This window comes from Alosa sapidissima, chromosome 16 (assembly GCF_018492685.1).
Source record: "Alosa sapidissima isolate fAloSap1 chromosome 16, fAloSap1.pri, whole genome shotgun sequence".
In the NCBI taxonomy this organism is placed as follows: Eukaryota; Metazoa; Chordata; class Actinopteri; order Clupeiformes; family Clupeidae; genus Alosa; species Alosa sapidissima.
Genome location: NC_055972.1, coordinates 30,205,646 through 30,229,882, shown reverse-complemented (window position 1 = coordinate 30,229,882; position 24,237 = coordinate 30,205,646). Strand labels below are relative to the sequence as shown.

At 42.1% G+C, this 24,237-nt stretch overlaps 1 long non-coding RNA gene across 1 annotated transcript; it reads right to left on the bottom strand.

The window, feature by feature from the left end:
- Positions 1 to 5,211: 5,211 nt before the first annotated feature.
- Positions 5,212 to 22,757, bottom strand: LOC121685809. The gene is made up of 4 exons (XR_006023446.1): positions 22,715 to 22,757; positions 17,550 to 17,621; positions 13,535 to 13,693; positions 5,212 to 5,403 (listed from the first exon to the last, which is right to left on the bottom strand). It is a non-coding gene; the product is annotated as an uncharacterized LOC121685809 (long non-coding RNA).
- Between the last annotated feature and the right edge of the window lie 1,480 nt (positions 22,758 to 24,237).

Sequence of the window (24,237 nt, the reverse complement as noted above, 5' to 3'; positions counted from 1 at the left end):
GAAGTGATAAACACAGCTTGGCAGATAAGTGGTGGAGGTAGGGCGGCCTGTATACCCAAGAGTAAAACAGACCCTCTATCACCTTCACTGTTTTAATGCAAATAAGATACAGGAGAGCAAACAATGGCAATGTTTTGTTGTTATGTTTTCCAACATACTCAACGCTTTTATCTGTTCCACGTTACAGTTTTTTTGAACGGTGTCACTGTTTAGCACAATGTACAAATTTAAATTTGATCTCATCGATGTCCATGAATCAGATATGCATGCAAAGGAGTCTTTTTTTTATAGTCTTGATATTAAAATCAAGAGGTGGAATAGTGCAAAACAAGCTGTATTTGCCTGAGATTTGCCTAACCTCCGTGTTGACGGTGTTGTTGGGTAATGACTTTTATATGTGCCACAGTTTTGGTGTCCGTTAAACAAATGATGCTTCTGCTATGTGCTTTACCTCAATGTTAGGGGAGGGTTTACAGCTATGCAGAAGGCCTTTGCTTTCATCTCACAATCTCCTGTACACAGAAAAATAAAACATGGAATTGATTTACAGACAAGAGGTAGAGCTAGGGCTGAATAGTGGGGCCGCATTTTGTTTCTGTGCATATTTTCATCTTCCCCCTATCTGTCTCTCCTCCTGTGCTGTTGCATACTGATAAGTCAGAGTTAAGAGACCAGACCATATGGGGTGAACGGCCTGATTGGCAAGAGGTTGTTATTCAGCAGTGGCTGGCTTGGATGATCAATATCAAACAATATCAAAAGCCTTTTGCACTATTTTGCCTCTAGATGGCAGCAGACGTCACACTTTTTAAAGCTTTAAACCTTTGTGACATGATGTCTTGTACAGTTTCCAGGAAAACAACACAGACTGGTGATGTCTTTGCCATCACAGTTGTTGTTGTCAATTAAACTGTTTAAGAGTATGTCTGGCTGGAGAGCTTACAGGTGATTAAATGAGTCTTTGCAATGAAGTCCAATATTCAATCAAAAGTGCAGATGAAGATCAGCAAGAGAGCTGTCAGCAGCACGTTCAAGCAAATCTGACAACTGCCAGTTCAGAGGTAATCTTAACGCCTACACGCAAAAAACAGGTTACCAGTGAAGCACATTTTTTTATCACACTCCATAACCTTACATCTCTGTCAGTGCTGCTCATGCAGCTGACAGCACACAAGACACACAACACCATGACCCTCTCTAACAACACAGAATCTTCATTTCAGCATTTCCCACTGCAAGTGGAGTACAATTTGATTTAAATGTGCAGGAAAGTAAACTAAAAGGAACATTGCTTGCCAGCTAACAATATACAACAATTGCAATATGCCCTGACGTGCAAATCATGTGCAGTCTTTGTCTCTTTCGCATATTCATGCATATCAGTTGCTTATCTTCATGTATGTGGTTTCCGCTTAATCCCCAGAGCCTGACAGCCAGCTGCACTGCGGATTCCATCTAATGATAGATAATAAAATTTGATAGCCTAGATAGACAGTACACATGGGCAGCTGCTGAAGAACTCAATAGCACAAACCTACATTTGAATGTGGTTGATGAAAAGTCAGACTTTATCAACACAAATAAACAGAACAGAACATAAGGGCAGAGAAAGAGAGAGGGAGAGAGCGAGAGAGAAAGAAAGTGCCGCAATTTCAGGCAAAGTCAGCCCAGCAATTGCGGAGAAATGCGCAGCATTTCCTAATTGACGTGAGCAATCTGTCAGAGATGCTGCTGTGTCTGTCTCCAGCTAATCGGTCACTGGCATCCCTGAACAAGCAACACTCATTATCCCTGGCTTATGTGCGACCAGGAATGCAGGGTGATTGTTCATCAGTGAAGGCGATAAGAGAGAGAGAAAGAGTGTGAGAAAGAGACAGAGAAAGGATAAAAAAAGAGGAAGAGAAAAGGCAAGGGAGATACTCCGAGCTCCTATTAATTTGGCCCTAAAGTCACGTCTGAAAGTGTTGATAATGATTACGGGATCACCGTTTTGTTTGTCTTTTATTCTGCTGAGCCTCGAGGAGGCCACATTCCTGATCTTGCTCCCCAGCAACCGATCGGCCAACTCCATGGCCTTTGTGCGTCCCTCAGAGCAGACGGTCAGCTGAATTTCATTAATGATACACAGAGGCCTGGCATATGGCACTAATATGATAATGACATTGGCCAATGATGGCAAGCTTCTATTCTCATATCCAATTAAGAGGAAAATAGGTACCTTTGATGAAATCCTTCCCTGACAACTAATAAGGTTGGTAAACATGCGCTAAAAAAAAAGATTGAGCAGATTCCTCATTTTGAGTAACTGATGGCCTGTATGAATGTTGTCACCAACTAATTGAAGTCTGCTTAGTTTTATTATTAGATTTAAAAGGCGGCCCCAAGTGCTGCTGAGAGAAAGAGCTTTAGGCTGTCATTTAAATGTCAGATTAATAGACTCTGAATATGGAGAGTGTTGATATATTATGGTGATACTAATCCCTATTCTTGCTTGTTCCTATACAATAAATAAAGGACTAAGTGATCAGTGGGCCTTCCATGACACCACAACATGAATAAAACCCTTATGGACTACATAGGACTGCATGTTATTGATGACTTTTTACAGGCATAACTCACATCTGCATACACACAAATGTGCAGCCTAGCTGTAGTAATACAAATATGGGGGCGTCTGATGTCTGTGTATCAACAACATACTGACAGATTCCTCATACAGAGTGACACACTCTTTGTTGGACATGCCCATAACCGGACAGGCGGCATTCTTTCCATTTTCCCTTACACAATCTCAACCAAAAACACACTGCACGTTCTCACTCGTGTTTACTCCCTACGTCCACCCGTTATACTCTGCCTCACAACTGTCACTCTGGCAGCCATGCTTGCAATCACATACACATTATGTCAGAAAATCTGCCAAAGCCATGGTGCGATGCACTACATGCTTTCAGTACATCATGGCATTTAATGTAGACTGCATATTAAATTGTATTTATGGCACACTGTATGATTGTGGTAAATGGGTAAAAGTGAACAACAAAAGCCTTTTTGGACAACTGTAAAACATAAATGAAATAAAGTAAGTCCACACAGATAGACAGCATCAGCCCTCCACTGGCTTATAGCAAGAATGAAACAGCTCTGCTTTCTCTCAATGAAATTATATTCACAGATAAAAAAAAAGGAATAAACCAAACCAAAACAAAACATGGTGGGTTAAATGACCACATCCCTGCATGAATGCTCAGAGAGCTCATTGCTGCTCATTGACTTCAGACTTCATCCACACAAGACACAACACCCAAACTATTACACCACACTCCCACCTACATCCTGAAACACCCAGCAAAAACAATGATAAATAAATAAAATCCCATTTTTTTAAGGTTTGTCTATTAAATGAAAAAGATGGATGCGTCCCCTGCCTTGTGTTTGGCATGGTCTGATAGGAGTCATTTATCTAAATGTATCCCTGCCAGTCTGGCCCCTCCACCGACTGAAATGACCCATAATTCACCACTAACTGCTGCATGGGCTTCAGTAATAAAAGCTTTTCATTAAAGGCCCGCCAGCCTCCTGTACCAGGAACAACTTAGCAAAAGGGTCCTTTCTCTAATTGCTTACCATTACAAATAGGTCCATGTGCTAGGGGGGAAAAGAGGGGTGGGAGAGGGAGACAGACCGAAAAGAGAGAGAGAGGGAGGGAGAGAGATAGATAGAGAGAAAGAGAGAGAGCCAGGGGGAGAGATGGGGCAGTGTGGGCCCCCTTCACAAACCCCTAATAGTAATTGAACAATTAAACTTTAGCAGCGTAATTACCTCTTCAGTCACAACAAAACCACACCACAAATTACACGCAGCAGAGAGTGGGTAAATAGAACACCCCCCCCCCCCCCCACACACACACACACACACACACACATACTACTCTCTGGCCAGTCGGAAAGATTTGGTGTGGTGGGGGACGATGCTGCAGAACCCCTCACCACACACATACACACACACACTCATGCACACACACCATACACACTTTCTCTCTCTTCTTCCCAAGTCCAGATATTTTTTGGCTCTCAGTCGCAATCGAAATGTGTGCTGTCCTGAGATTTGTGTGGTCTAACAGCAAAGCACCTGACACAAAGCACAAAACCATGCCAAGCCTGTCCCCAACACCACTGCAGATCTGGACAGAGTGAGAATGAGAGTGAGAGAGACAGAGAGAAATAAATTGGGGATGGGGGAGAATGAATAGATAGATTTATACTGTATACCGGTATATATTTATATTTATACATTAAGAATCCTTTCTTGTTGTAGTGCATAGGGCCATTATTTAAGGTTCTGATGAGTTTATAATTTTCAAATCGATCCCGTCCAACATGAATGCATTCATAGTGTTTGTAGATTCATAATTCTCTCTCACACCATCCAGCTCAAGGTATGAATAAGTCTTTTATGTGGCACGCTTGCAAGGCTTTTGCACAATTAATCGGCTGCATAATGATGGGAGCATAAATTAGCATTACAAGATAGGCCATACTCTCTCTCTCTCTCTCTTCCTCTGCCCCTGTATAGTGTATATATGTGCATTTGTATGTTTGGTATTAAAACATTTTCATGTGTAACAAGCTATTTAGGCAAGAGGTATGAGAGTTTTTCTGTCAGTGATTGTAGCCAGGATATGGTGATGTCTTGTTCTAACAGTCATCTAACTTACATGAATATGTCCTAAGTGAATGTGTTTGTGTGTGTGTGTGTGTTTACGTGTAAAACGTAACCTTTCATTGATAGAAAATGTTGCCCTCAATCACCTGTTTCTAACACCAAAACACAAATTCAACAACATGGTGACGTCGCATGAGTCTTGTAGCTGGAAGTAGCAGGTGTGTTTTCACGTATTTGCCCATAAAAGGCCCAGCACAGTGGGCTACTCCAAGGAGTTTGACCCCTCATCAAAGGCAACAAAGATGAGGATCTAAAGACGTCACCTCTCAACTGCAATCTGGAACACCAGCCATTTAAAACCTGCTTGTTTAATGTGCCAATTAAAATTGCTACTGAATGAGTATTCTCTCTCTCTCCTCTGTCCTTCTCCCCATGTTTCTGTTTGTGGTGTTAATGGTGGGCAAACAACAACAATAACAAACAAAAAATAAAAAATAAACAACATTGCTTCATTTATCATTCATCCTTTATTTAGTTTCGGTGCGGTGTTTCTTCATTTTACTTGCATTTATAGCATCATGCAAAATGTGCTAACTTGGCAAGCAAATAATTCACCCTGGCCGTTGCTTGCCATCTGATAGATGCTGTGAGGGGGATGAGATGGTGTCAGGCCTATATCTCTTATAGTTATCACTCCATCTTAGATTTCAGTGGAATTTCCCTGCAGCAAAATTCTTCCTATGTGGAACAGAGAAACATTCACTAAACGTCCAGCTAAATGTTATTGTCTACAACTAAAGGAAGCCATCTTGTTTTGCATGGTGTAAGCGTGCTAAACAAATGCCATTTATGTATGCAAAAGCCTGTGCTGTTTCATACAAAGGCTTAAGCTTCAACATACCAGGAAACTATCCACTTTTCTGTCCTTGGGGACACCCCTAAATTGAATGACACTTTTTTTTTTTTGCTGAATGTAATTTGACAGTCAACATTAAAGTGACACTGGTTTTGGTTTTCAAACAGACCTGGGATTGTTTCTCAATTTTTCACACTTTAAATGTGGAAAGACTGAAGCTGATGGTTGGTTTTGTACAGTGTAATACACTATTTTATTATTGGCCCTTTTTGTCCCGATTTGAAATTATGACTGATGCTAAACTGCCTCTTGTTGGAGTTGTGAACACATTTGGAAGACCACCTGCAAAAAATACATTAATTATCTTTATAACTTAATCGTTTAACCTTTATGATGAGATGAGAAGATGACAATAATTCTAATGGCAGTTACAGTTAACTCTGGTTAACTGTAGTGAATTGCTAGAGATGTTCCGGTTCTTTAGATGTCCGGGGAGGCGCAGACATAGAGAGAATGCTTAGTGTGCACTAGGTGGTGCCCCATCTCTTCTTGGAGTGAGAAACAACATCACCTTTTCTCTGATCCCCAAAGACAAGCACACCACCACCCTTTTTAACAGCACACAGATAGTCTTAGCCAAGCATCTGACTGCCATCTGACTTTCCTTTAAAGGGTGCTATCTGTAACAACCGATACAACCTTTTAGAGATCCACTGATCATGGAGAACAACATTTCTTCAATGGAAAACTAGCAATGTGTTTTTTCCCCATTAGTCTACTGATATACTTTTAAGACAAAGATAAAAAGGTGTGATAGAAAAATAAAAGGCAAAATATCATGATCTTTTTTATTCTAACTGTTGCGCTGGATGGATGGTACTGTGTGGAATATTGTGCTCTTACAACATTGCCTATTGTGCATATAAAGGTCTTAAATACCGTAAATAGCATAAATAATCCTTTACACACACACACACACTACAATGTGCACACACACACACACACACACACACACACACACAAATACACACACACACAATGTACACACACACACACACACACAAATACACACACACACAATGTACACACACACAAACACACACCTTCACCTCTCCACTCTTGGCAACTACAGTAAAGTAAAATCTCTCCCTTCTTTCCTCTCTCTATCTCTCTCTCTGTCCTCTCCTATTTAACTCATATGAATATAATATGTGTAGCTGAAAAAAAAAAGAATGCTGGTGAAAGGTGATGAAGCCTACACTCCACTGTTACCAAGCCGCCAGCCCCTTTGTTGGGTTGGAGGCAGCAGCTGTTAGTGTAATTACCTCTTGATTTATACGTGATTAAAGCTCCCATATAAGTCATGTCCTCCGAAAAGAACAGTTAAGCTACTTCTACTTTTCGCCAAACAGCGGCGATTCCGTGGCAAAATGGATGTGTGTGGCTCTTCTGGGAGCATATGGTATATTTCTCAAACATTAATAATTCAGGGCAAATGAGCAAAAATTAGTCGGCTCAGTTACTGCGGAGTTTGTCCTGCATTAATTTCGCAGACGTTTGGCGAATGAGGGGAGAGAGCAGGGGCTAAAAACAAAGCACTGATGAAGCGTGCGGCCTCAGTGCTTCAGACTGAGAGAGCTCTGCCACAGGAGGGCCTCATTTGTTTCTGTTCATTTTTATGTCCTCGAGCTTGAGGGAGAATTTTTTTTTTTAATGGGGTAAAATTCAGTTCAAAACATTTGGCAATAAAATAGTTTTAATAAAGAAATGCAAAGTGGGTTCACGTGCTGTGTGGTCACTATAATATGCCATTCCACTCCATGTAGGAAAGTGGCTAGATTGAAATAAAGGTAGCAACAATGACATAAGCTGAATGAAAAGTGAGATGCAATACAGTACATGGAAGGGATAATGTATAGAACGCCGGTCATTATTGGGAAAATAAGTCCCGACAGGGCGAACCGGACCCTGACGTGCAGTGGAGGGGTCTTGTTCCGCCCTGAAGGGACTTATTTTCCTAATATTTTCCTAACATTATTTTTTTCAGAGGTCCTTTCCCAAGAAATAATGACCGCTAGAACTTTAGGAAATCCCATTCAAGTCAATGGAGCGTTCTACTTGCTTTGTGAAGAGCCGTGTAATAATAATGGTAGGCTATATTGACAAAGCCCCTCTTACTACAGCTATTTAAAGAACATTTTCTTTGTTTGGTTTCATAATTAGCACTTACATGTTCAAGTGCTGCTCTTTGACTCCCTGGCATCATGTCTTCTACAGGGTTTAAGGAGGTCCGTGGCTCACAGACAGGTGTGCTGCCGAAGGCTCATGACACAGTAGAACACTCACACACATGAGCGTGTGTGAACAGACAGACAGATACTGTAGACACACACACACACACAGTTATATTTTTTTCTTTCACACTCACTAACACAGTGCTTGATGGACCTCCCCATATTGTCTCCTTAACCCAGTGTGGCCGTAATCCCTCTCAATCCCCAATGCACTGGCTGCTGGCTCTCCTTTAGCTTTTTGTCACATTGTCTTAAGGTTTTGTGCTGAAAAAAACAACAAAAGAGTGAGAAAATACTCCCTTTTTCAGGGCTGGTTTGCTCAAGTGGCACGGCTATGTGAGTAAAAGAGGACTGGAGAGGTAGCAAAGGGTGAGGGTGGTGGTGGTGAGGGTGGGCGGAGGGGTGTCCAATAGGCCACATGGATGATTAAATCCTGAAGGAGGTGTGAGGAACATGTTGAGGAGGAGGGGGTGGGATAGGGGTAGTTACTGGTCTGGGGGTTTGACATGTAAGCTTGTGTGTCATCTCATAACCACCCCCCCCCCCCCCCCACACACACACACACACACACCTCCCTCAGCCCACTCAAAGTGGATGTAGAGATGGAGCTTGACCAGTGGGCACCATTCTGGTGGATTGGACGCTTTTGGATGGTGTTGAGCCAGGCTCTGAGGGTCAGAGGAGGAGAGGCCAGGAGAGGGGGAGAGAGTCTGGAGTACTGTGTCTCATTAAAGGCACAATGCAGAGTTATAATAAGAAAATGAGGGGAGGGGCAGATGAGAGGGTCAGGTGTTGGCTAGTATCTCACTGAGTAGTCAAGGAGAGAGAGAAATACAGAGGGTGGAAGAAGGAGACTGACTTTTAAAACCTCTTTACTTAACCATTAAAAGGCATTGAGAGGGTTTTTATGTATGCTATGCATCTTAGCATTTGCATAGCCATTCAATAGTAAGATACCCTTTGGAAATTCTAAAAACATTGGAACACTAGACTTCTCCAATTAATTTAATCTATTTGCAATTTATTTCACATTAATGTTATTTCAAAACTGCTAGGCTGGCAAGCCTTAAAACATAATTTTCGGGTTGGTGTAGGCCATATTAGTGTATTTGCCACCCAGAAGAGAGGGATGTTTATGTGGGATGCTTACAATCACATGGTGCTACCTTCTATAGTAAGGCACTGAAAACAACTGACCTGAACTGAAAATGACCAGTGTGTCTCATCATTAACTAAGCTTGCTGAAATGATTCATATTCAGCTTAATTCCCAGTGGCAACAAGTAATGATATGAAAAAGTGATATTATGCTAAGGGCCTGAGATCAAGAACCATGTTGGGAGACAGTCTGATGGCTATGTTAACAGGAAAGACTTGTTTAAATATATCCATCCTTTAAAACCAGTAAGGCTTTGTGTACATGTGTAGTGCTAAAATAGATAAATCTCTACTCTAAAAGACAAGCAAATCTTTCAAGGTTGTATTTTGTAAACAAATCAGGCACACAGTGTGAGTCTACCATGACAGAAGAGGGGAAAAACAGGCAGTGGATGGATAAAAATGGATAATGGATAAAGAAAACTGGGAAAGATAAAAACAAAGATCCTAGCTTTCTGTCAGCAGGAAGAGAAGGGTCATATCCCTTTAAATGCCTCACTGACATAAAAATACAAAAAAAGTGATTGAATTGAGATCCAGGGGAATTTACCGCTTGAAACATTTATAAACTGTGTATCGAGTCTCTCCCTCTGCCACTTTCCCTCTTCCGTTCCTTTGGCGGTGTGAATGTCACTACGCCGCCAAAGAATTTAATGTTGCTTTTAACCTGCGCCGCCATGTAATTACCTTGACATTTACCCTACATTAAATCAACTCCCTAACAGCAGATTTATCTCCATGACTTTTGGTATTGCAGCAGGCGGCAGTAATTATGTATGTTAATAAGTGTCTCATGCCACATGGAAATGGCTCATTGCTTTTGACTGATATGTGAAAATACAACTCGGTCGATCCATGCCCAACTGCAAATATTCACTTATTTGCGTACTGTGCCACTCCGGAGTCGTGTCGGGGAAGGACAGAGGGACCATCAAATGATGCAAAGCTCCATTCCTCTGGCTCTGCTGTGATGACAATTGCCAAAGACTGGGGGAGATAGGAGATGGAAGTGCTAACGGTCCACCAGGGACTCGTCAATCAACTGCAAAATGGCACCTGAATTGAAATTTCATCTGCATTTGAATTAGCAACATTATTCGCCAATTTAGCTCAGAGTGAACATTTTTCCATTGGAGATGAAATTAGATTAGAAAATGAGTGAGTCTTTAATTTCCAGATTATAAATCACTGAATATAATTCACCTCTTTGTACCTTAAGGGCAATCACATTATCCTAAGCGACATTTTATCTCCAGAATGGGGAGGTTGATGCTGTGATGGCTTGGTGTCACACAAATCACAGATTTCTGGGGAGTCAGCTGGAAAGTACATCTCTCCGCCCAAATTAGATGTAAAAGATTTGTATCGCTCCCTCCACTACAGCTTACTTTACATGAGATTTGATAGTCCTGTTGAGCTCATAAACACCTAAGCAAATTACTTCCTCCAAGTGAAGCAGTCACCTTTCAGCATGATGACTTAGGTCAGACGGATGCTCAGAAATGTAAGTCACTGGCTAAGTACACTACATCCTTACTCCTACTCTAACCTCACAATACACACACATGCACACCCATAGTTAGAAATACACACCACACTCTGGCACATTTCCTAAACATTTCAAATAATTTCTTTAGGATTAATATGGAGAGTTTAATCAGCGTTTCAGAAGTTTTTTCAGGATAATATCAGTGACCATTAATGCACTTTTTAGTAATTATTTAAACACTTGCATTTTCTGATATATGCAAAGAGAATGTATTAGCATACTTAAGTATATAAGATATTTCAATTACATACCATGAGGACTTCTTACAAGGCCGATATGTACTTTGTATCTGATAACTGCTATACACCCAGTAAAGTGATTTTTTGTTCTGATGGGTTGGCAAACTTCTGTCTGTCCTCCATTCACTTTCTTTTACCAATGGAATAAATGCAATTCATTTGAAATGACAGGGTATTGGCCTGCTTTGTATCATGTGTCAATGGACAGTGGCCATTATTGTTGTACCATCACTGCTCTATATTGATATCAATTGAAATAAAACGTCTCGGTGCTTCTTGAAAGCATCAAAGAGCACTATGTCAAGCATTGATGGCAACATCCTGTAAACCAAAGGGACTCTGACACTGTCCATAGGACAACACTGTTCCCCATCTTCCAGCATTTATGATGATAAACATTTTTTCCTCCTCTTTGCTGTGGTTTGAATCTCAGACATCAAATCTCCTGTGGCAATAATGAGTGATGGCAGAGATAGACAAGACAACAACAGAGTAATAAGCTTAACATCCCCGCACAAAAGAGCGAGGGTTTTTATTAGCTATTATCCATATCATAGGATATGAAAAGCACTGCCTCATGATTGCTGTAAACGGCTGTGCAGTTTTTGCATTAACCGGTCAGATTGTAAAATATGATCTGATCTTCTCCAGCTGACTGTTATTGCCTAACTGGCCGCCTGTTCAGCTTTTGCAGCCAGTGCTTAGACCTTATTAAATATGAATCAGGCCCTTTAAACCCAAATAATACATCACTTCCATTAGCGTCAGAGATCTGGGGGAGGTGATAAATATTATTTGTGAACAGCGGAGATCCGGTATGAGTCGCACAAACCATAGGGGGGAGAAGGCACAGCATTCAGGTCCCGTCTCCATACATACTGTATACAGCCATGTCACCAGGCAGGGCTCTATAATCAGATATGCTAGTCAGCAGAGGTCACTTTGGGGACTACAACATTATAGACAGACAGAGTTGCATATTTGTCTGCAATAAGAAGTATGTCCATAGTCAATAAGCCCTTCAGAATAAAACAAAGAATACTATTCTTTTTATTGCCTTATATGTAGGTTTTTGTCCCAAGGTATTTACATGCTGTTTTTGTTCCCATTTTGTATTCAATGTATACCATATGAATCAAATATGTGCCTGTCTCCACACATGAGCACTGAAACATGTAAAGTATAAAATTACATAGAATACATTAACAATATATCCACTGAGTGGAAAACAACAGTATTTAACTGTACCTGAATTCTACAGTCATCTTGAACTGTGCGATCTACAATTTGGACATGCACTCTTGTGCATCACAGTGTCTATGGTCAGAACCTAACCAACATCTGGTAACACTGTTTGTCACTGCACCCAAGAGCCATCTCAGATAGATCCATCTAACCGCTCTGGTTTCAGAGAGAATCCCAGCTCTGTGTTTGACCCTCGCTGAGACTAAATTGTCCTTCCCTCCCTCTATATCCACGCACACACATTTTTACATCTGGGCATGGCTGTGGGATCAAGGTAATAATGGCAGCTCTCGGTAAAAACCTGGCACTGCAGGGCACAGGCGCGCCATCTCCATGCACAGGTGTATATGAATATTAATGTCAATACTTTTAACACACCACCGATTTTGAGCTGAAACATTTGCTAGCTGCTAAACATGGATAAAAGCCCATTACGGCAAGGATCGTCATGGTGTTTGTGGACAGAGGTATTTGCAAGGTCAGTTTAAACATTTGCCAATAGGAAAACTTATACAGAATGCTGGTATTCAATCGGATTTCCAGGGATGTACATTATGTAAATCAGTTTTTCTTTAGCAAAGGAAAAAGTGGGATTGACCCGTTAATGGATGTAATGTGTGTGTGTGTGTGTGTGTGTGTATGTGTATGTGTATGTGTGTGCACACCTGTGATAATTGGAGCATTTATTGTTTGATCTCCTAGCAAAAAGAACATGGAGGCAGAAAGAGGAAATGGACATGGGTAAATGTAGAGTTCTAAGTAACTGTTTCTGTTAAATGCCCAAAGTACATTAGCAACATCTAAGTTGATGTTCACACAGCCAGACGCAAAGAAATATATATCAGTTGGATTTAAACCACAGAGGATCACAGAAAGGTGGTAGACAAAGATCTAATATTACCCAATGTCATCAGTAATCAGGCTTCGAGGAGGTCAGAAATGGAATCTGTATTCCCATATTTATAAATCAGCCTACAATGGCTTCTTGACAAGCTGAAATGTTCTGAAGTAATGAGGCAAACAGAAATACGCCAGAGGAACTGCAGGAGACAGATTGTGACGAGGCCATTGGCAGGGCTGGGGTTTCATCTCCATATTAGTTTCACATACATGAATGGCCAATGCAAGGGCATTGCAGAAATTAAACCTGAAGAGTCTGAAATAACAGTTTTTGATCCATGCTAAACCCCCATAAGAATAATCTGTAAGGGCTGAATGCTGGTTTTTGTCTCGCTCTAGAGCACTGACACCGAGATCATGCCATATAGGCCTTCGATTCATTTCAAAGTCTATTCACATTTCACATTCTACTTTCTCCAGAGTGTCATTCATATATCATTCTCTGTATTGCACACATGAAAGGAATTAGTCATTTACAATGAAGGATCCACAGTAATACAGAGATACTGTGTAAGTGTTGTGTAGTGTCGTGTGTTGTGTAATGATGGACATCAAGGATGAACAGTATATAATGCTCAGCCTCTTGGTTCCTGTGCTAACTGAGTTATGGCTGCCCGGGGGTCTATTACCTGAGGAAACTGGAAGTCTTGCCTGTTCTCAGCAGGCTCTGCCACGCTCCACCTGGTGCTGATCATCTGTGCTGTGACCAGGTCACAACAGCCATGGAGGTCAACAAGACAATCTCACTTTACTGTTTGGGTTCAAATGCTTGCGTGGATAAGGACAACCTGAGGAGGTGAAAGAAGAAATTTGCCCACCTTACATCTGTAAATAAACTCAAATGCATCAAAAAGCAAAACTGAAACCTCAGAGACATTGCGCCATATCAGGACAAAGCCCACCTCAGATCGCCTTTTATTGAGGCAAATTAAACTTCGCACCCCTGCAGTTCACACACAATGAGGAGATTGTGTCAATCTTGGTCAATCACTAACAACCTCTACAGGGTAAAAAAGTGGTGCTGGCCTAAGAGTACCTAACACCACTGAAGAACATCTTTTTCAATTAAGCAAGAAGAAAGAGATATACAAAGGCACAGTGTGGGAATATTACAGAGAACCACTCCCCACAGAGCTGCTCAATAGGGTGAAGTAGAACAGGAGAGAGAAACAAGACAGAATACCGGGTGCTGAGTGTGTCTGCTGGGAATGACTACCCTGCTGTGAGATTGAGATAACTTATCAGCCACAGTGTCCAATTAAGCTACACCAGTCCCCATTAGACAGAGATTAAAATTTCAATTTGCGAAGTAGGGAACGAGGAAACGTAAACAGCGAGGAGCTACAAACGAAAGAAAAACAGCGACTCTCTCCCTCCGCAGGGGGCCATGTCACGCCCATCCATCACTGGTTCGACGTGCCCGACAGTGTGAGAGCATGACAAACGACCGGCCGCATGATTGAAATCTGACAAAATAACCCTGTGTTTTATAATAATGTCCCCGAGCTGAATTACTGCGCCAGTAAACAGCGATTTATCACGGCCGCAGCACGCTTCAAGCTGGCCAGCCGTAATGGCAGATCAGCGTGTTTAGCCTCCTAGTCTTTTCGAGTGACCGTCCAGGTGACAGCACCGGCCCGCCACTATGACAGTGACAAATATTTGCTCCGACAAGGCAACAAATCACGCGGCGGACAAGTTTTAAAACTCAATATTCACTGGACGTGCATCTGCCGTATTCTCGTTAAAAGTGTAATATGGCGGTCCCTGCCCTCCCTCGTTCTTTTATTATTACCGTATTGACAGCAACTATAATAAAGTTGTGTTCCTACGAAGCCAGGCGGTGGAGCAGAGGCGGTGAAGGGGAGTAAAAAAACAATATCTGAGATGGCGGAGGGTTCACAACTGGATGATGGCAAAATAGTGCGCTGATTGAAAAATGCTCCGGTGAAGAAGGGCGAAGGCCTGCCATGATTGATGACTCGGCCAGTGTTTTTTTGTCCTGGTGCCAACTTGGAAAGAGACACGGTACAGACGGCAGTGAGACTGACTGACGGCACATTTGAAATTTAAGATTGAAACAATGCGAGTCTACTTTTTTCCGCACCCTTGTTGGAACTACATGCCAGCTGTCCATTACTTTGGCAAAAGAACATCATGTTTATTTCTATCGGTGACCTTTCCTCTCCCCTCCCCATCCATTTCCAGATAACCTAATCGAAAATCAGCTGCCTGGCACACAGACAATGTTGAAAGTAGGCTACTAAATATTAGACCTACGTACAATAGTGATGACTGATCAATAGAAAGATAATTTAATTCACTACTACTACTACTATTTCCTGATGGTTATACAAATACCTCCCAAAAGACAGACGCTTTCTAAACCAAGGCTGTCTAAGGACATAAAGTTAAAATAACCTCGAACCATACAAACATAGTTATTTAAACTTTATAGTTTCTAAAGGCCTTAAGTATCAAACTTTTCATTTTCACAGGTATTGATCATCTCGGGCGAGATTATTTTAGCACTGGAGCTTGTGCCTCTGGCCCTTGTCCTTGAAGTCCTCACTGATAATCGTTACTTAATGCCTAATAGAGCTCCCAGGCTCTGACTGTGTCGGCCACATAGGGTTTAATACGCTAGAGATACGGCCCACTAAGTGTGCTTAGGGCTCATTGTTAACATAAGGCCAAATCTGTAATATAGCATGGACAATTAAGTGCACAATTTTTGTATAAATGCAAAATCCCTCACTGTGAATAATTTAATCCCCTCTCTTCAGCTCATTTAATAGAGCCGCCCCAGTCACAGAAAACTAATTTCATTCTGCTCCTTGATTTAATTAGATTTTATGATGTATGGTATTGCTAATTCGGTGGCTCTCTGTGCGTTGTCTGCACTGTCCCCAGCTCGGAGAGCAGAGCTGTCACGACTCCATTTTTAACCGTATTGAAAAATTCAAGCTTTATTATCGCCCTGCTCACTCATTTTCTCCAATCAGGGCTAAAGTAATGTGCTTTTGCCCTCCTCTCCCTTACTCTCTCTGCGACCCCCCACCCCACCCTGTCTCTCTCGCTTCTGCAGGGATAGATATGTGGGAGAGAAGAGAACAGACAGGGAAAAGGAGGAAAAGGAGAGCAAAAGGAGGCAAGATGACACAGCCTGACAGGTCAGGTAGAAGAGGGCGTGACAGAAGGAAGACCATATGAAGCGGGAGAGGTAGAGGTAGGAGAGACAAGAGAAAAAGTATTGACTGTTTCTAGAGTGTTCCATTATCAGTATCATACTGTAGTTGTACCCACAAGGCTTCCGTTTTAAATTATATCTTAATGAAGCAGAAGTAGATTAGGAACAAAATAGAATGTTCAAGCATTGTTTTTGTTTTTCTTGTTGAAAGGGTCTATAGAGACATATGAGAAGAAAGACTCAAAACGAAAACGAAATGTAGCAAAACATTAGGCAAAAGTGAAAACCAGATATAGCTAAAGAGGAGGAAAGAGAGAGAGAGAGAGAACATAAAAAAACCTGCTGAGAAAGGGACACTCTCAGATAAATAGTGGGGAATAGATAAAAGGACAGAAGAAGAAAGAAACTAAAAGGGAGAGGGGATGGAGAGAACGCTGGAGAGGCTTACAGACGAGAGAGGTAGAAAGAGAGTGAGGGAGATATAGATATTGTGGGGCACCCACAGCACTGTAGGCTCACGGTGGCACTGTATTAGCGTTGGGCCTCTGATTGATGAGTTAAGTTTCTGGCTGCCTGCGGCCATTAGCACGCAGTTCCTCTGGCTGTCAGTGAACTGAACACAGTTTTTGGTTAATGCACTGGTCTAATGAGACTGCACCGCTCTAATATATTTTACCCGATGAAAGGTCACAACAGGAAGCCAAACAGATTGGGGGGAACGTGCCGGGACAGCAGGCCTGTCAGAGGAGAGCGAGGGGGAGGGGAAGGGAGGAGAGGGGAGGGGAGAGCTGGCAGACTCTCTTACAACAGACACTACAGTAGCTGCTTTCACACACAGCCTCCGCAGTACATGCAAATCTTTGACAAACGGAGGTCCGACCCTTCGGGTGATTCAAATATGATCCTAACATTCAGACATTATGTGTGAACAACACCGACGCACATGAGCAGAATCTCTGCGTGGTTGAACAGGTTGAACGTCGTTGAACACGCACATGAACAGAATCCCTGCATGTTCTTCGCTTCGTTCAGACATGAGCTCATTTACATAATGTCCATTGGAAATACTAGGAGGGGAGTAGTGTAAGAGCCGGCTAACTTCGGAGTTCCAAATGGCCAGTTTTGTTGTTCAGATATACAGCCCAACCACTTGACATCCACACATACACACACACACAACCACAACTGTACATTACATACTGACGTAATGAAATGTGTGCAGTAGACGCATGCACAAAGCATTTACATGTGTGGTGTAAGCCTTCTAACACATCGTAAAGGAGAGGAATCGAGAAAAGGAGTAGAGATAAATTGGGGAGATAGATGAGACATGTAAGAGACAGATGGGTTAGAATATAATTACAACTGAAGAGAGACAGATCCATGGAAAGACAAAACGGTGGAAGAGGTGGAAGGCAAGTGACAGAAAACAAGAGAGTGCAACAGTGACTAACCGGTTACTGATCCTTATAACTTTCACAGCCAACTTTTGAAATATCCTTTTGGGATCCCATTTTTTGGAATTCCTGTGGAAAAACACACAACATTTCACCTTCGATTTAACCATATTTCTTGAGAATTCCAAGCAAATTCATTCACTTTTGGACAAGATTTGTAGGACTGAATACAGGATTGTGTGATATAAATAGGGTTGCGGATGAAAAGCAATAGTCACATAAGTAAAAAACTAAAATACAACCACAGTTTCTTATACACACAAACAGACAGACAGACAGGTAGACACACACACGCACACACACACATAGATACAGAGTGGGAGTTCAGCATCAGGGGGATTCCCGTCAGCTAGGCCGTGAGTCGCCCCTGCATTACACCCCCTGAACCAGATAATCTAACAGTAATCCATTCAAAACTAATCAAACATTTACAGAAGTGCAGCACTGAAGAGAGAACATCATTCATCATCACCCCCCCCCCCCTCCCTCCCCCAGTCACAAGCAGCCCTCCAGTCGAGCTGTGCCCTCCCCACCTCAATATACCTATGCAAATGAAACTGAGGGAACCGTGGGACCTGACACAGCCGAAAATGATAAACAAACACTCATCCATTATGGCTGGCCGAGGCTGGCGAAGGGGTGGAGGCTAGTTGTGTGTGTGTGTGTGTGTGGGGGGGGGGGGGGGGGTTTGGCAGCGCTCATGGTCGTCTTGCCCCCTTAGTCTGGTTTCCATCCCCCCCCCCACCAAACCCACCCCACACCACCCCTGTTCCCACTGTATGTATCAATTATGAATGTGGCAGGGCCTGACAGCAGCGTCAAGGTGAATTAGCGGCCCGTGTCAGGCTTTTGTTATAAATCCCGCGCTGACTGTAGCACTCATTTCCCACACAATGTATGTAGTGTGCTGATGATAGATCAACAGCATCCCCCGTATTAATAATTCACTCCAGTGATCCCACCAGGGACGCAGCCCGTAGCCGATTTTGCTGGTCTCTTGTTTATTTTTTCCCCCTTTTCAGCTGGGATACACAGTCAAGTCAAACAAGGGAGTTTTTTTTTTTCTCTTTGGCTTTTTTGGGGACAGAAAGAAAAGGGGGCACCCCTACTTCAGTGCAATCCTCCAGTGGGGTCGTTTAGGGCTTTGGGGCATCCTCTGTCCCCCCATTACTGAAACCATTTGTATATCACACTGTAATTACACACCCAGAGCCTGAGGGCACACGGTGACCGATGTCACCTTTTTGGAATATACGATTCAAACACAATATAATTATGGACCAAGCATTTCCCTGCCCATTAGTTCTCTGATTATTTATGAAACAGAATTCACTTTTATGTTTGGCCATTTTGAGCGCCATTAGAGGAAATCATTAAGTATGAGATTACAATGCAACATGGCCAGGCTCCAGAGAGGCTGGGCAATACTGCCACTTATTCTTCACAGAGTATGATTTTCTTGCCATACCTGGGCAAAGTGGTGCTTTATGCTGCTTGAAAATCTGCATTACAGAAAAAAAAACCATATTGGTTAAAAAAGTGCCCAAACTAGAGAGAGCATTTCCAATGTGCTGGCTAAGAAAGGCAATCCCTATTACCACTGGATAAAGTGTACCCTTTTTTATTTGAGATGAAAATGTCAGTAATTTATTTTAGATTGATGACTTCTTCCATTTGTACCCAATAAATGAAAAATAGATGAGGTTCGAGTTCTCTCTTTTAATATTTAAGGCAATATTAAAGGCCTCTTACATATCATGGAAGTAGTTTTATTTAAAAGGAATAAGACCATCGGGCATTGTTTACTGAGCACCTCATGCATATTTGATGTGCTTCTCGGCACTGTGCAGGAACTCAGCAGCCGCGGAAATCGCTCCTATTTTGCTGAAAGTATAAAACGAGTTAAGAGGAGGTGAAATTGCATTGCTTTATTCCCATGTTACTTGATAGGCACTGTTTGTAACTTTGTTTTGTTGTGTGTGTGATTGTGTTTGTGTGTGTGTGCTTCCATACTGTGTGCAAAACCTGTGGCATACAATGGCACACAGCGCTCCCTTGTACTCCTCAGATCTTAAACTGTGTGTAGCTTTTGTGTGTACAACAGCATTCAGCGTGGAAATCGGGGAGTATGACAGAGCAAAGTGGCTATGTAGCACAAGGGCCTATGATGCTGAGCGGAAGTAGGGCAGTGGCAGGAAACCAAGGGAGAATAAGGAAAAGCCAAAGGCAAGAGTTGGGACAGAATGTGATACTGCGTTCTCACAAGCCGTCTTGTGTGAACAGGTTGTGAAATACTATCGGGAGCAAGGTGGTACATTAAAAGGACCTGGAAAACATTTAAGACACTGGAAAAGCTTTCAGTGAAAAGATGGATGCTTCGAAATGTTAGGTCACTTTGAAAGGCATTGTACACTTATGTAAATGCCTATAGAAAGTGTATCATTGCATAAAGGACAGTAATGCCTGCCAGCCAAATAAAGAAAAAGAATAAGTTGGTTGAAGACTTTGTTGGGGGTACAGACAGAAATGAAGGAGGCCACTTCTGTCACTGTTAGGTAATTCTGTAGCATATGAAAAATACATCACAGTCATACCTACCACGATGATGAATCCAATATATCAATTACACAATGGTATGGCCTTTCGGTAGGTTAAGAGCCACTCACTAAAACAACCTTCATAGTGAAATGGATGCATATGTTAATAAACAGTTTTTTTTTTAAATGGATGTAAACATTATACTAGAAGAGAAATATTTTTCAAACCGTCCCCCTCCACTCATATGTGGGTAAATACAGACACACACACACACACACACACACACACAAGTGGCAGCCTCTCTTAGAGTAAACACATGGCATCAGCTCTGACTGCATCTCCATGATCAATGTCTTTGGATTGTCACAACCATGTGCACCTCAGCTGAACAGCCCTTTGCGATGTAGTGGTGGTTAACAGTTCTGTTCAAACTGAGTGCAGCGAGCCAGTTTGAGCCTGGCTCTCCGCACCTGAACAAATTAAACCGCACCCTCCCAGTGATGCAGCCCATCAGCTGAGTACTAGGATGAAGTGAAAGATAGGTTTCTCTGCACTCCCGCCACACGGTGTAGACTTAAGCTTGGCAAGTGCGATCGACAGCTTTAGGCTCATTGCTTCCACCCCCCCCCCCCCCCCCCCATCTCCGCCCTCCACCACGACCACCGCCGCCACCACCACTGTCGCCATATTTTTTTGATTGATCTAAATTGGCCCACGTTAAGTGCGCGAGAGTAACACGATCCTATGCAGACACAGCGAATACTTGTGCTTCATCAAACTCTCCATGCGGCTGCTCTTCAGCTCGATTGCTGTAATTATGGCCGGCCGAGGAAAAACAAGTGGCCCAAACACAGCTGCCAGCCGGCCTGCGAAGAGGCGCAGAAGCCTGGATTAATTGTTCGCAAACAGGAGCTAAATTCATTATGGCGGGCAGCAAGGACCCGGTGTGGTGCAAGGAGAGCGAGGTAGTTAAGGGAGTTACAAAGGAGTGTTTACGCCAAACATCTTAGTACCACTGTGTTGGACAAAGCCAGTGCCAAATGAAGCGCCCAGCCAGTCTTTCCCTCTCTCTGGAGAGAAGTGGGTTGTGAGCCAGGGTTATACAAGCCACTAGATGCTGGGAGAACAGGCAGAAGTGAGAGGGAAGAGCCATCACGTCGCAACCGAAAAAAATAGCGATGAGAGCTTTATAAAATGGCTGTGGATTGACTTTTAAAAGACAGAGCCAGAAAAACAGCACTGCAACAGGTTAAGTAGTTTCTCTGACAACAATGTAGTTACATTATGGCAGGCCTATTCGAAAGAGTTGTGACTGTTTCATTGTTTCACTTAAGGTTGAGGATAACTTCAGGTGGATGTGAAACCATAATGTCTACTATGCTAACTATAGAACTGGCCATTTAGTACTTGATGTAGCAAGCACACCACTTACATGTTTAAGTTTTATATTGTATTTGATTTTTTCCCTTTTGTGATGTTCTCAAATAATGTTCAAGCTATGCAACAATGTGATAACTTTATGATAATGATGGCTCCTGAATTATAATTCAGCAGCCTTGGCCTATAAGCATAATAATAATTCCGTAGCTTTGGCCTATAAGCTCCTGTTGAAACCATACCCATAAGTGCAGATCAGAGAACACTGGAATTTCTGGCCTCTAAACAGAATCTACTGCTCACTGCAAGTGATGGGGAATGCCATACATCCTGAACCTTAACCGCTGCCCTCTACCCCTACCTCCAAAGACCCTGGGTCTCTCGCCTGCTTCAAATTCATGTGTAACTATAGCAACCGTAGAACCACATAGATGCAACTGAGGTCGGTGGAACTCCATTGCTGTAAATGTAATGGGCCAGAAAGTGGATGATTTGCCAATATTCATAAGTGGCTTCACAAGGAAAATGGCACAAATTGAAAAATTGGCGGAGGACATACTGGTATTGTCATTTCCCAGGCTGTGCTGCTCATTCTAATATTTTTTCTTAACATCCGTAAAACAGGATGGATTTTAACAGCCAAATCCAATTCAGGCTTGCTATAATTTTGAGTCTTAATTGCCTGGTAAAATCCCAGCCTAAGCAAAAGGCCTGGAACTGACCACAGTGCTGACTCTGATAGGGTTGCTTATGCTATCAGGCTGCCTACATTTTTTATGCTTTAAGTTAATGTGTCTTGTTTGTGGTAACCTTATTAGGGTAAAGCATAAAGAAAGGAAAGCACGGGTAAACAAGAAAATACAGTAGCCTAATAGGAAAATACATGAAAATATAAAATTCTTTGAATCTTAATGTTTGACAGTGTACTATTCACATTACATAACATTATGTTTGCTGAACACTTCTTTACCTTAGCCTACAGCGGTCATTACAGGCCCTTTCACCTGTTACTACGGTTTCAAGTCCTCTGCACTAGCTGTTAGCTTTTTTCAATATCCTTTAGCCATTAGGCTATAACATAAATAGGTCTACGTCTTACCAAAATGAACAAAATCTGAAGCAACCACTGCATTATTATATAAAGAGAGAATTACGCATGTTTCAGTCAAAAAATACATCTTAACAAGTAGGCTAGTCTAAGCTAGTTGGTCAATGCTACTTTGTTGTGACTGACAAACATAACCTACCTGTTGGAGGCTGCGGGCGGCAACTGAAACATTTCAATCGGGATGGCAAGCGCCAGTCTTACGCACGCGCCACATTTGGCTATTTCCTCCATGAAGGGGAGTATGGAGTCTGTAGGCTAGTAGACGAGAAATGTGGCACTGTAGGCTATTCCTGATACAAATATTGATATTATTTAGATTGTGAGAGGTTCTTAAGAATTAAAACAAATCTTAACAGTAACATTTCCCTGAACAAAGATCAAAATAAAGCTCTCTGAGAATTCCTGATACGGTCAACATTTGAATGTTTGAGGTAGCCTAGGCTGGTTGTTAAAGTTAAGCACAAAGTAGACTGAATCATTACCATGACCATATCACTTTCTTCACATCAGTTGAAAAAACAACCAGACATTCCCATTTAAGGAAAAAGTAAAAATTAAGTAAGTAAGGAAAAATCAATCATAAACCCAAACACAATAAGTCACCTTTTGGTTTAGGCTATGCATGCAACATTATTGTTTCTTATACCCTACATTAAAGGTATTGTGGTGAATGCGGAGAGAAGCAGCTGCACTTGGTACAAATGTTGGCCAATGGAAGGATCAGAGACATAACGGTGAGTTTGTGTCCATACCTTTGTGTGTGTGTGTATGAGTGAGAAAGAGAGTGTGTGTTTAAGTGAGTGTATTGTTGTGTGTATGTTGTTGTGTGTGTGTTAGTTTATCATTGGTGAGGTTGGCATGCTTAATCAGAACACCTGGTACTCAGGGGCAGGCCCCATTGCAGCTGAAATAAATTACATACAAGTACTGCAGAACAATAACAAAAAAATTGTGGGCCATCCATTTCGCCACCATTTACAAGAAATCAATATCAATACTTAATGCTATGGGGGTGAAAAATGAGCCAGATATAGGAGGGGGGGATAATAAGAGAATGAATGAAAGACCTTGGAGTGCCTCAGTTCCTCTGGGTGATGGTGGAAAGGGGGGATGGAGACAAAATATGAAAAGAGGTGGAGAAGGTGTTTTTCTTTTAAGCTTTTGTTTTCGTGTGGCTACTTTGGTGTGAACTGTAGTATAGGTGGCTTTATTCACTGTGGTGTTGTTTGTCAGACTTTCAGAGAAAGTATGCATGTGTGTGAGTGTTTGTGTGAGGGAGGATATATTAAATAGATGTCAATTGTGACAGAAAGTAATCATTGTCCCTCTCTCCTTCCCTTTGGTAGGCTACTTGTGAATTGGGGTTTTAGGAGTTTGACGTATTTAGTAGTATGTTCTTATAACTGATATTTCTTTTCTTTTGTTTTTTGGAAGGGGGGGTGGGGTGGCAGCAAGTGCAGACTTTTGTTCCTGGGATCCGTATGCTCTACTTGGATCTGTATGCCTACGGATTTGGAATCGCTGCCTCTAATGTTCCTAAACGTTTTGGAACGACTTTTGTCTTTGATTTCTTTCTTTGTAATTCCTTATGTCTTACCTTAGCTTCCCTGACCTGTATACATGTAGCTATTATTTTTAACTGCTGCTGTTACTGTTGAGGTG